Source organism: Entelurus aequoreus, linkage group LG10 (genome assembly GCF_033978785.1).
Source record: "Entelurus aequoreus isolate RoL-2023_Sb linkage group LG10, RoL_Eaeq_v1.1, whole genome shotgun sequence".
Classification (NCBI taxonomy): Eukaryota; Metazoa; Chordata; class Actinopteri; order Syngnathiformes; family Syngnathidae; genus Entelurus; species Entelurus aequoreus.
This window is the reverse complement of record NC_084740.1, coordinates 62,939,105-62,952,469: the sequence shown is the minus strand read 5'-3', so window position 1 is coordinate 62,952,469 and position 13,365 is coordinate 62,939,105.

Below are 13,365 nucleotides of genomic sequence, written 5' to 3'. Positions count from 1 at the left end.
AAAGACAAGTAATAAGAAGTGTGATCCCCCAAGGGTGGAAAAGCAAGCCTGCACACAGAAACATCGTTCATGGAGCGCCAACAGTAATGGTTTGAATTCCTGCTGATGGCGTCCTGTGATCTGATTGGCCAGTAATTCAACTCCCCAGGTGAGTGCATGGTCACCTGGGTCTCTGCGTGGGATGGCAGCTCCGGGTCCAGCTGCGTGGCCTTCAAAGTGGCCACGCCAAGCAAAACATGTCTCAGAGCTAGCATCAATTATTCAAATGCATGTTTCATTCATGTGGGAACTAGATATAAATAGCACATTGTCTAGGACGGGTGTTGCACTAGAACACATCCCATGCTCGCCAATATCATATATATGATGTTTGTTTGGGGGACTGGGGGGACGCGCCCACAGAGGCTGCCTGAAGATGGCACTCACGTAATTATACTACGCAACAAGTATTAAAGGGGAACTGCACTTTTTGATTTAGCCTTTCATTCATGATCAACTTGTAATAGACGGCAAGTACCAGGTAGCTAACATCCAGTGATGGGCAGTAACTAGCTACATGTAGCTAAGCTACAAGTTACTCTCTATTAAACGTAACCACGCTACAAGTTACTGCCCATTAAATGTAGCTAAGCTACAAGTTACTCTCCATTAAACGTAACCACGCTACAAGTTACTGCCCATTAAATGTAGCTAAGCTACAAGTTACTCTCCATTAAACGTAACCACGCTACAAGTTACTCTCCATTAAATGTAGCTAAGCTACAAGTTACTCTCCATTAAATGTAACTAAGCTACAAGTTACTCTCCATTAAACGTAACCAAGCTACAAGTTACTCCCCATTAAATGTAACTAAGCTACAAGTTACTCTCCATTAAATGTAACTAAGTAAATAAATAAATGATAAATGGGTTATACTTGTATAGCGCTTTTCTACCTTCAAGGTACTCAAAGCGCTTTGACACTATTTCCACATTCACACACACATTCACACACTGATGGTGGGAGCTGCCATGCAAGGCGCTAACCAGCAGCCATCAGGAGCAAGGGTGAAGTGTCTTGCCCAAGGACACAACGGACGTGACTAGGAAAGTAGAAGGTGGGAATTGAACCCCAGTAACCAGCAACACTCCGATTGCTGGCACAGCCACTCTACCAACTTCGCCAACTAAGCTACAAGTTACTCTCCATTAAATGTAACTAAGCTACAGGTTACTCTCCATTAAACGTAACCAAGCTACAAGTTACTCTCCATTAAACGTAACCAAGCTACAAGTTACTCTCCATTAAACGTAACCAAGCTACAAGTTACTCTCCATTAAATGTAACTAAGCTACAAGTTACTCTCCATTAAACGTAACCAAGCTACAAGTTACTCTCCATTAAATGTAACTAAGCTACAAGTTGCTCTCCATTAAATGTAGCTAAGCTACAAGTTACTCTCCATTAAATGTAACTAAGCTACAAGTTACTCTCCATTAAATGTAACTAAGCTACAAGTTACTCTCCATTAAATGTAACTAAGCTACAAGTTACTCTCCATTAAATGTAGCTAAGCTACAAGTTACTCTCCATTAAATGTAACTAAGCTACAAGTTGCTCTCCATTAAATGTAACTAAGCTACAAGTTACTATCCATTAAATGTAGCTAAGTTACAAGTTACTCTCCATTAAATGTAACTAAGCTACAAGTTACTCTCCATTAAACGTAACCAAGCTACAAGTTACTCTCCATTTAATGTAACGAAGCTACAAGTTACTCTCCTTTAAATGTAGCTAAGCTACAAGTTACTCTCCATTAAATGTAGCTAAGTTACAAGTTACTCTCCATTAAATGTAACTAAGATACAAGTTGCTCTCCATTAAATGTAGCTAAGCTACAGGTTACTCTCCATTAAATGTAACTAAGCTACAAGTTACTCTCCATTAAATGTAACTAAGCTACAAGTTACTCTCCATTAAACGTAACAAAGCTACAATTTACTCTCCATTAAATGTAACTAAGCTACAAATTACTCTCCATTAAATGTAACTAAGCTACAAATTACTCTCCATTAAATGTAGGTAAGTTACAAGTTACTCTCCATTAAATGTAACTAAGCTACAAGTTACTCTCCATTAAATGTAGCTTAGCTACAAGTTACTCTCCATTAAATGTAGCTAAGCTACAAGTTACTCTCCATTAAATGTAACTAAGTTACAAGTTACTCTCCATTAAATGTAACTAAGTTACAAGTTACTCTCCATTAAATGTAACTAAGCTACAAGTTACTCTCCATTAAATGAAACTAAGCTACAAGTTACCCTCCATTAAATGTAGCTAAGCTACAAGTTACTCTCCATTAAATGTAACTAAGTTACAAGTTACTCTCCATTAAATGTAACTAAGTTACAAGTTACTCTCCATTAAATGTAACTAAGCTACAAGTTACTCTCCATTAAACGTAACCAAGCTACAAGTTACTCTCCATTAAATGTAGCTAAACTACAAGTTACTCTCCATTAAATGTAACTAAGTTACAAGTTACTCTCCATTAAATGTAACTAAGTTACAAGTTACTCTCCATTAAATGTAACTAAAATACAAGTTACTCTCCATTAAATGAAACTAAGCTACAAGTTACTCTCCATTAAATGTAGCTAAGCTACAAGTTACTCTCCATTAAATGTAGCTAAACTACAAGTTACTCTCCATTAAATGTAGCTAAGCTACAAGTTACTCTCCATTAAATGTAGCTAAACTACAAGTTACTCTGCATTAAATGTAACTAAGTTAAAGGGGAAGCTATCCCTGGAGAATTGTAGCAAGCTACACTACAAGCTACAGGACAAAAGTAGCTAGCTACATCAAAGCTACATTGAACAACATTTCTATCTATGGGCCACATGTATAATATCAATGTTCATGTAAGTGTACAAATATTACTATCAACTATCTGTCATTTATCTCTAGGGGTCACTCTATGTATTTATTGAGTTTGCCTTTTCTTTGGCCCACCCCTATAATGTTGTTCATGTTGTCTACCTCCAGTAAAAAACAGCATATGTTGACAAAGAAAGAAAGACTTGTTGGGAAGAGTTGCTAATGGTTATGTGCAGTAAAACTTTTCACTTCATGTGTGTTCCTACATTTGTGTTCCACGTCTTAGATGAAGAGAGCACTTATGATTGTGCTTTACAGAGTCAACATTGTTTTCTCTAAATGTGTCTAAATATGGCCAAGGACACGCATTATTGTGGCTTTCATCTTCATTACTAAAGGAACAATCTCATTTGTTTTTGAGTGGTCAGCTTGAAGCGTCCCTCTGTCTCCGACTCCCTCCTGGTCATGTGACATGAGTGTCTGTTATGATTGGATGACCCGCCTTATCTTGCCTCTGATTGGCCAGTTTCACCCTAACCTTAGCCAATTGTGACTCATCATAGGAACACCAAGCAATCATCATGGATGTTCTATTTTCTACCTTCTCCATATTGTTTTGGCCTGGAGTCACACTCCATGTTCTCTCTCTGTAGCTTTCATGTTAGCTACCTCGCTACATTTGTCTAAAAGTAGCTAAGCTACTCGTTAAAAAGTAGCTAAGCTACAGCCAAGCTACTGGAAAACGAAGCTTAGCTACGTAGCTTAGCTACATGTAGCCTGTTCAATCAATCCATCAATCAATGTTTATTTATATAGCCCTAAATCACAAGTGTCTCAAAGGGCTGCACAAGCCACAACCACATCCGCGGTACAGAGCCCACATAAGGGCAAGGAAAAACTCACAACCCCAATGGGACGTCGATGTGAATGACTATGGGAAACCTTGGAGAGGACCACATATGTGGGTGACCCTCCACCCCCTCTAGGGGCGACCGGATGCAATGGACGTCGAGTGGGTCTGACATAATATTGTGAAAGTCCAGTCCATAGTGGATCTAACATAATAGTGAGAGTCCAGTCCATAGTGGATCTAACATAATATTGTGAAAGTCCAGTCCATAGTGGATCTAACATAATAGTGTGAGAGTCCAGTCCATAGTGGATCTAACATAATAGTGTGAGAGTCCAGTCCATAGTGGATCTAACATAATAGTGAGAGTCCAGTCCATAGTGGATCTAACATAATAGTGTGAGTCCAGTCCATAGTGGATCTAACATAATAGTGTGAGAGTCCAGTCCATAGTGGATCTAACATAATAGTGTGAGAGTCCAGTCCATAGTGGATCTAACATAATAGTGAGAGTCCAGTCCATAGTGGATCTAACATAATAGTGAGAGTCCAGTCCATAGTGGATCCAACATAATAGTGAGAGTCCAGTCCATAGTGGATCTAACATAATAGTGAGAGTCCAGTCCATAGTGGATCCAACATAATAGTGAGAGTCCAGTCCATAGTGGATCTAACATAATAGTGAGAGTCCAGTCCATAGTGGATCTAACATAATAGTGAGAGTCCAGTCCATAGTGGATCCAACATAATAGTGAGAGTCCAGTCCATAGTGGATCTAACATAATAGTGAGAGTCCAGTCCACAGTGGGTCTGACATAATATTGTGAAAGTCCAGTCCATAGTGGATCCAACATAATAGTGTGAGTACAGTCCATAGTGGATCTAGCATAATAGTGAGAGTCCAGTCCATAGTGGATCTAACATAATAGTGTGAGAGTCCAGTCCATAGTGGATCTAACATAATAGTGTGAGTACAGTCCATAGTGGATCTAACATAATAGTGTGAGAGTCCAGTCCATAGTGGATCTAACATAATAGTGTGAGAGTCCAGTCCATAGTGGATCTAACATAATAGTGAGAGTCCAGTCCATAGTGGATCTAACATAATAGTGAGAGTCCAGTCCATAGTGGGTCTGACATAATATTGTGAAAGTCCAGTCCATAGTGGATCTAACATAATAGTGTGAGTACAGTCCATAGTGGATCTAGCTTAATAGTGAGAGTCCAGTCCATAGTGGATCTAACATAATAGTGTGAGAGTCCAGTCCATAGTGGATCTAACATAATAGTGTGAGTACAGTCCATAGTGGATGTAACATAATAGTGAGAGTCCAGTCCATAGTGGATCTAACATAATAGTGAGAGTCCAGTCCATAGTGGATCTAACATAATAGTGAGAGTCCAGTCCATAGTGGATCTAACATAATAGTGAGAGTCCAGTCCATAGTGGATCTAACATAATAGTGTGAGAGTCCAGTCCATAGTGGATCTAACATAATAGTGAGAGTCCAGTCCATAGTGGATCTAACATAATATTGTGAAAGTCCAGTCCATAGTGGATCTAACATAATCAGAATCAGAATAGTTGTATTGCCATTGTTTGAGAACGGGTTCACAAAGTAGGAATTTTTCTTGGTGCAAACGTGCGACATAAAACACATATAACACATATTTGGTATAAAAAGAGCTGTGACTGAGCTATCAGATAGACTTAGAAGGGATTCAAGGAATTCAAGGAGCTGCTGTTAGGAGTTATTGTTCATTTGCCTGATGGCCGAGGGGAAAAAACTGTTCAGGTGGCGGGAGGTGTGGGTCTGGATGGAGCGTAGTCTCCTGCCTGAGGGGAGAGGGGATAGTGAGAGTCCAGTCCATAGTGGATCTAACATAATAGTGAGAGTCCAGTCCATAGTGGGGCCAGCAGGAGACCATCTCGAGCGGAGACGGGTCAGAAGCGCACAGATGTCCCCAACCGATGCACAGGCCAGCGGTCCACCCCGGGTCCCGACTCTGGACAGCCAGCACTTCATCCATGGCCACCGGACCTGTGTCCCCCCCCTCCACAAGGGAGAGGCGGGCAGAGGAGAAAAGAAAAGAAACGGCAGATCAACTGGTCTAAAAAGGGGGTCTATTTAAAGGCTAGAGTATACAAATGAGTTTTAAGATGGGACTTAAATGCTTCTACTGAGGTAGCATCTCTAACTGTTGCCAGTACAACATTCCAGAGTACTGGAGCCCCAATAGAAAACGCTCTATAGCCCGCAGACTTTTTTTGGGCTCTGGGAATCACTAATAAGCCGGAGTTCTTTGAAGGCAGATTTCTTGGCGGGACAATAAATGTTACTGCCCATCACTGTCTTCAAGTATCACAGTGTGGGACTTCAGAGGTTCTAGTGTACCGCCACAGGACTAGAATGCAAATGGACTAATTAAACCTAAGTCATGAATGCTTGTCTTCGGTCCAATTTGAGCTTAATGAAGAGAGTCCAGCTCCTGGTCCTAATGTAAATGATGAAGTTAGAAGATTTACAGCCGGAGGCTACATAAAGTGTGTCATATGTTAGCGTCATGGACCATTTGTCAAGGAGGAGAGTTTTATTACGTGACACATCATCATCACTCAGGATGATTACGTTCATGTATCTCGCTCTGATTGACTTGTGCAAAAGAAGTTGTATTCTGCCACTTAAACACTTCCTGTACAATCAGGGCTGAAAACTGTATTTTTTGTTGCTCCGGATCGATAATGATTGATGTTTTTTTTTTACGACCTACGGAAAATAAGGAGCGGGAGAAAAAAACATGTCAACATTTTTATTTCAAACGTAACGATCCTTGGGTGATAATCTCTCGGGGATTAAGGCAGAAAGGAGAGGAAACGTCAACACAACTCAACAATAATCTTGAGGTGAGACTGCAGGAAAATTAATAAAGTGGAGCAAATAGTGGAGTTTAGAGGTGGTGTCTTTTAAACTGATAGCCAGGTGCCATCAATACGTATAAAATACTACACGGTCTAGCTCTATCCTATCTTGCAGATTGTATTGTACCATATGTCCCGGCAAGAAATCTGCCTTCAAAGAACTCCGGCTTATTAGTGATTCCCAGAGCCCAAAAAAAGTCTGCGGGCTATAGAGTGTTTTCTATTGGGGCTCCAGTACTCTGGAATGTTCTACTGGTAACAGTTAGAGATGCTACCTCAGTAGAAGCATTTAAGTCTCATCTTAAAACTCATTTGTATACTCTAGCCTTTAAATAGACTCCCTTTTTAGACCAGTTGATCTGCCGTTTCTTTTCTCCTCTGCCCGCCTCTCCCCTGTGGAAGGGGGGGACACAGGTCCGGTGGCCATGGATGAAGTGCTGGCTGTCCAGAGTCGGGACCCAGGGTGGACCACTCGCCTGTGCATCGGTTGGGGACATCTCTGCGCTGCTGACCCATCTTTGCTTGAGATGGTCTCCTGCTGGCCCCACTATGGACTGGACTCTCACTATTATGTTAGATCCACTATGGACTGGACTCTCACTATTATGTTAGATCCACTATGGACTGGAGTCTCACTATTATGTTAGATCCACTATGGACTGGACTCTCACTATTATGTTGGATCCACTATGGACTGGACTCACACTATTATGTTGGATCCACTATGGACTGGACTCTCACTATTATGTTTGATCCACTATGGACTGGACTCTCACTATTATGTTAGATCCATTATGGACTGGACTTTCACTATTATGTTAGATCCACTATGGACTGGACTCTCACTATTATGTTAGATCCACTATGGACTGGACTCTCACACTATTATGTTAGATCCACTATGGACTGGACTCTCACACTATTATGTTAGATCCACTATGGACTGGACTCTCACACTATTATGTTAGATCCACTATGGACTGGACTCTCACTATTATGTTAGATCCACTACGGACTGGACTCTCACTATTATGTTAGATCCACTATGGACTGGACTCTCACTATTATGTTAGATCCACTACGGACTGGACTCTCACTATTATGTTAGATCCACTACGGACTGGACTCTCACTATTATGTTAGATCCACTATGGACTGGACTCTCACACTATTATGTTAGATCCACTATGGACTGGACTCTCACTATTATGTTAGATCCACTACGGACTGCACTCTCACTATTATGTTAGATCCACTATGGACTGGACTCTCACACTATTATGTTAGATCCACTATAGACTGGACTCTCACTATTATGTTAGATCCACTATGGACTGGACTCTCACTATTATGTTAGATCCACTACGGACTGGACTCTCACTATTATGTCAGATCCACTATGGACTGGACTCTCACTATTATGTTAGATCCACTACGGACTGGACTCTCACTATTATGTTAGATCCACTACGGACTGGACTCTCACTATTATGTTAGATCCACTATGGACTGGACTCTCACACTATTATGTTAGAGCCACTATGGACTGGACTCTCACACTATTATGTTAGATCCACTATGGACTGGACTCTCACACTATTATGTTAGATCCACTATGGACTGGACTCTCACTATTATGTTAGATCCACTACGGACTGGACTCTCACTATTATGTTAGATCCACTATGGACTGGACTCTCACTATTATGTTAGATCCACTACGGACTGGACTCTCACTATTATGTTAGATCCACTATGGACTGGACTCTCACACTATTATGCTAGAGCCACTATGGACTGGACTCTCACACTATTATGTTAGATCCACTATGGACTGGACTCTCACACTATTATGTTAGATCCACTATGGACTGGACTCTCACAATATTATGTTAGATCCACTATGGACTGGACTCTCACTATTATGTTAGATCCACTATGGACTGGACTCTCACACTATTATGTTAGATCCACTATGGACTGGACTCTCACACTATTATGTTAGATCCACTATGGACTGGACTCTCACACTATTATGTTAGATCCACTATGGACTGGACTCTCACACTATTATGTTAGATCCACTATGGACTGGACTCTCACACTATTATGTTAGATCCACTATGGACTGGACTTTCACAATATTATGTCAGACCCACTCGACGTTTATTGCATCCGGTCTCCCCTAGAGGGGGTGGAGGGTCACCCACATATGCGGTCCTCTCCAAGGTTTCTCATAGTCATTCACATCGACGTCCCTTGGGGTTGTGAGTTTTTCCTTGCCGTTATGTGGGCACTGAACCGGGGATGTCGTTGTGGCTTGTGCAGCCCTTTGAGACACTTGTGATTTATGATTGATTGAGTTAAGAAGCAAAAAAATGCTCAATTCCAGCTGAGTCTTGTTGAGCCAAGCAAAACCATAAAAAAACCCAGAAAGTAGAAAAGCTGTCAAAAAGAAACCAATAAACAAAGCTTGTAGCACAGTCGAGTTTTCATTATCTCCCAGGATCCTTCATGTCTTAATCAGGATGCAATATTCATGGAGCCCAACCCCAAATGGAATAATAAATTGATCAATTGTGTCTTCAAACTTTTGTGAATGAAGCGATAATGAATAAATAATTGAATGATTTCATACACGAGAGAAGAGCTCTGATGACTCATTCATGATGTTGCTGCAACATCTGGGGGCCAATAAAGTTGCTGCAACATCTGGGGGCCAATAAAGTTGCTGCAACATCTGGGGGCCAATAAAGACACAACGATGACAAAGTGCTGATGCAGCATTTTGAAACCAGGGTGAAATCATCTTCTACTGCTCAGAAGGGGAGGGAATGACCATGTCTTTCTTTCTCTCATAAGATGTGTAAGTTGGAGGCTTCATCTCCTTCTTCTAAATGCAACTTGAATGATGGCCAGTGCAAAGTCACAACAAAAGGGATGGAGGATCTCACACCTAACATGCAGCTTCTCAGCATTCATCACATAAACTACAAACCCCGTTTCCATATGAGTTGGGGAATGGTGTTAGATGCAAATATAAACGGAATACAATGATTTGCAAATCCTTTTCAAGCCATATTCAGTTGAATATGCTACAAAGACAACATATTTCATGTTCAAACTGATGAACATTTGTTTTTGTTGCAAATAATCATTAACTTTATAATTTGATGGCAGCAACACGTGACAAAGGAGTTGGGAAAGGTGGCAATAAATACTGATAAAGTTGAGGAATGCTCATCAAACACTTATTTGGAACATCCCACAGGTGTGCAGGCAAATTGGGAACAGGTGGGCGCCATGATTGGGTATAAAAGTAGATTCCATGAAATGCTCAGTCATTCACAAACAAGGATGGGGCGAGGGTCACCACTTTGTCAACAAATGCCTGAGCAAATTGTTGAACAGTTTAAGAACAACCTTTCTCAAAGTGCAATTGCAAGAAATGTATGGATTTCAACATCTACACTCCGTAATATCATCAAAAGGTTCATAGAATCTGGAGAAATCACTGCACGTAAGCAGCATGGCCGGAAACCAACATTGAATGAGCGTGACCTTCCATCCCTCAGACGGCACTGTATCAAAAAGCGACATCAGCGTGTAAAGGATATCACCACATGGGCTCAGGAACACTTCAGAAAACCACTGTCACTAAATACAGTTGGTCGCTACATCTGTACGTGCAAGTTAAAGCTCTACTATGCAAAGCCAAAGCCATTTATCAACAACACCCAGAAACGCCGCCGGCTTCTCTGGGCCTGAGATCATCTAAGATGGACTGAGGCAAAGTGGCAAAGTGGAAAAGTGTTCTGTGGTCTGACGAGTCCACATTTCAAATTGTTTTTGGAAATATTCGACATCGTGTCATCCGGACCAAAGGCGAAGCGAACCATCCAGACTGTTATCGAAGCAAAGTGTAAAAGGCAGCATGTGTGATGGTATGGGGGTGTATTAGTGGCCAAGACATGGGTAACTTACACATCTGTGAAGGCACCATTAATGCTGAAAGGTACATACAGCTTTTGGAACAACATATGCTGCCATCTAAGTGCCGTCTTTTTCATTGGCGCCCCTGCTTATTTCAGCAAGACAATGCCAAGCCACATTCAGCATGTGTTACATCAGCGTGGCTTCATACAGAAAGAGTGCGGGTACTTTCCTGGCCCGCCTGCAGTCCAGACCTGTCTCCCATCCAAAATGTGTGGCGTATTATGAAGCCTAAAATACGACAGCGGAGACCCCGGACTGTTGAACGACTGAAGCTGTACATAAAACAAGAATGGGAAAGAATTCCATTTCCAAAGCTTCAACAATTAGTTTCCTCAGTTCCCAAACCTTTACTGAGTGTTGTTAAAAGGAAAGGCCATGTAACACAGTGGTGAACATGCCCTTTCCCAACTACTTTGTCACGTGTTGCAGCCATGACATTCTAATTATTAATTGCAAAAACAAAAAATAAAGGTTATGAGTTTGAACATGAAATATGTTGTCTTTGTAGCATATTCAACTGAATATGGCTTGAAAAGGATTTGCAAATCATTGTATTCTGTTTATATTTACACTCATGTATTTATCCCACATTGACTAAGTCAACAACAACTCATGTATTTATCCCACATTGACTAAGTCAACAACAACTCATGTATTTATCCCACATTGACTAAGTCAACAACAACTCATGTATTTATCCCACATAAACTAAGTCAACAACAACTCATGTATTTATCCCACATTGACTAAGTCAACAACAACTCATGTATTTATCCCATATTGACTAAGTCAACAACAACTCATGTATTTATCCCACATTGACTAAGTCAACAACAACTCATGTATTTATCCCACATTGACTAAGTCAACAACAACTCATGTATTTATCCCACATTGACTAAGTCAACAACAACTCATGTATTTATCCTACATTGACTAAGTCAACAACAACTCATGTATTTATCCCACATTGACTAAGTCAACAACAACTCATGTATTTATCCCACATTGACTAAGTCAACAACAACTCATGTATTTATCCCACATTGACTAAGTCAACAACAACTCATGTATTTATCCCACATTGACTAAGTCAACAACAACTCATGTATTTATCCCACATTGACTAAGTCAACAACAACTCATGTATTTATCCCACATTGACTAAGTCAACAACAACTCATGTATTTATCCTACATTGACTAAGTCAACAACAACTCATGTATTTATCCCACATTGACTAAGTCAACAACAACTCATGTATTTATCCCACATTGACTAAGTCAACAACAACTCATGTATTTATCCCACATTGACTAAGTCAACAACAACTCATGTATTTATCCCACATAAACTAAGTAAACAACAACTCATGTATGTATCCCACATAAACTAAGTCAACAACAACTCATGTATGTATCCCACATTGACTAAGTCAACAACAACTCATGTATTTATCCTACATTGACTAAGTCAACAACAACTCATGTATTTATCCCACATAAACCAAGTCAACAACAACTCATGTATTTATCCCACATTGACTAAGTCAACAACAACTCATGTATTTATCCCACATAAACCAAGTCAACAACAACTCATGTATTTATCCCACATTGACTAAGTCAACAACAACTCATGTATTTATCAAACATTGACTAAGTCAACAACAACTCATGTATTTATCCCACATAAACTAAGTCAACAACAACTCATGTATTTATCCCACATAAACTAAGTCAAACACAACTCATGTATTTATCCCACATTGACTAAGTCAACAACAACTCATGTATTTATCCTACATTGACTAAGTCAACAACAACTCATGTATTTATCCCACATTGACTAAGTCAACAACAACTCATGTATTTATCCCACATTGACTAAGTCAACAACAACTCATGTATTTATCCCACATAAACTAAGTCAACAACAACTCATGTATTCATCCCACATTGACTAAGTCAAGAACAACTCATGTATTTATCAAACATTGACTAAGTCAACAACAACTCATGTATTTATCCCACATAAACTAAGTCAACAACAACTCATGTATTTATCCCACATTGACTAAGTCAACAACAACTCATGTATTTATCCTACATTGACTAAGTCAACAACAACTCATGTATTTATCCTACATTGACTAAGTCAACAACAACTCATGTATTTATCCCACATTGACTAGGTCAACAACAACTCATGTATTTATCCCACATTGACTAAGTCAACAACAACTCATGTATTTATCCCACATTGACCAAGTCAACAACAACTCATGTATTTATCCCACATTGACTAAGTCAACAACAACTCATGTATTTATCCCACATTGACTAAGTCAACAACAACTCATGTATTTATCCTACATTGACTAAGTCAACAACAACTCATGTATTTATCCCACATTGACTAAGTCAACAACAACTCATGTATTTATCCCACATTGACTAAGTCAACAACAACTCATGTATTTATCCCACATAAACTAAGTCAACAACAACTCATGTATTTATCCCACATTGACTAAGTCAACAACAACTCATGTATTCATCCCACATTGACTAAGTCAACAACAACTCATGTGTTTATCCCACATAAACTAAGTCAACAACAACTCATGTATTTATCCCACATTGACTAAGTCAATAACAACTCATGTATTTATCCCACATTGACTAAGTCAACAACAACTCATGTATTTATCCCACATAAACTAAATCAATAACAAC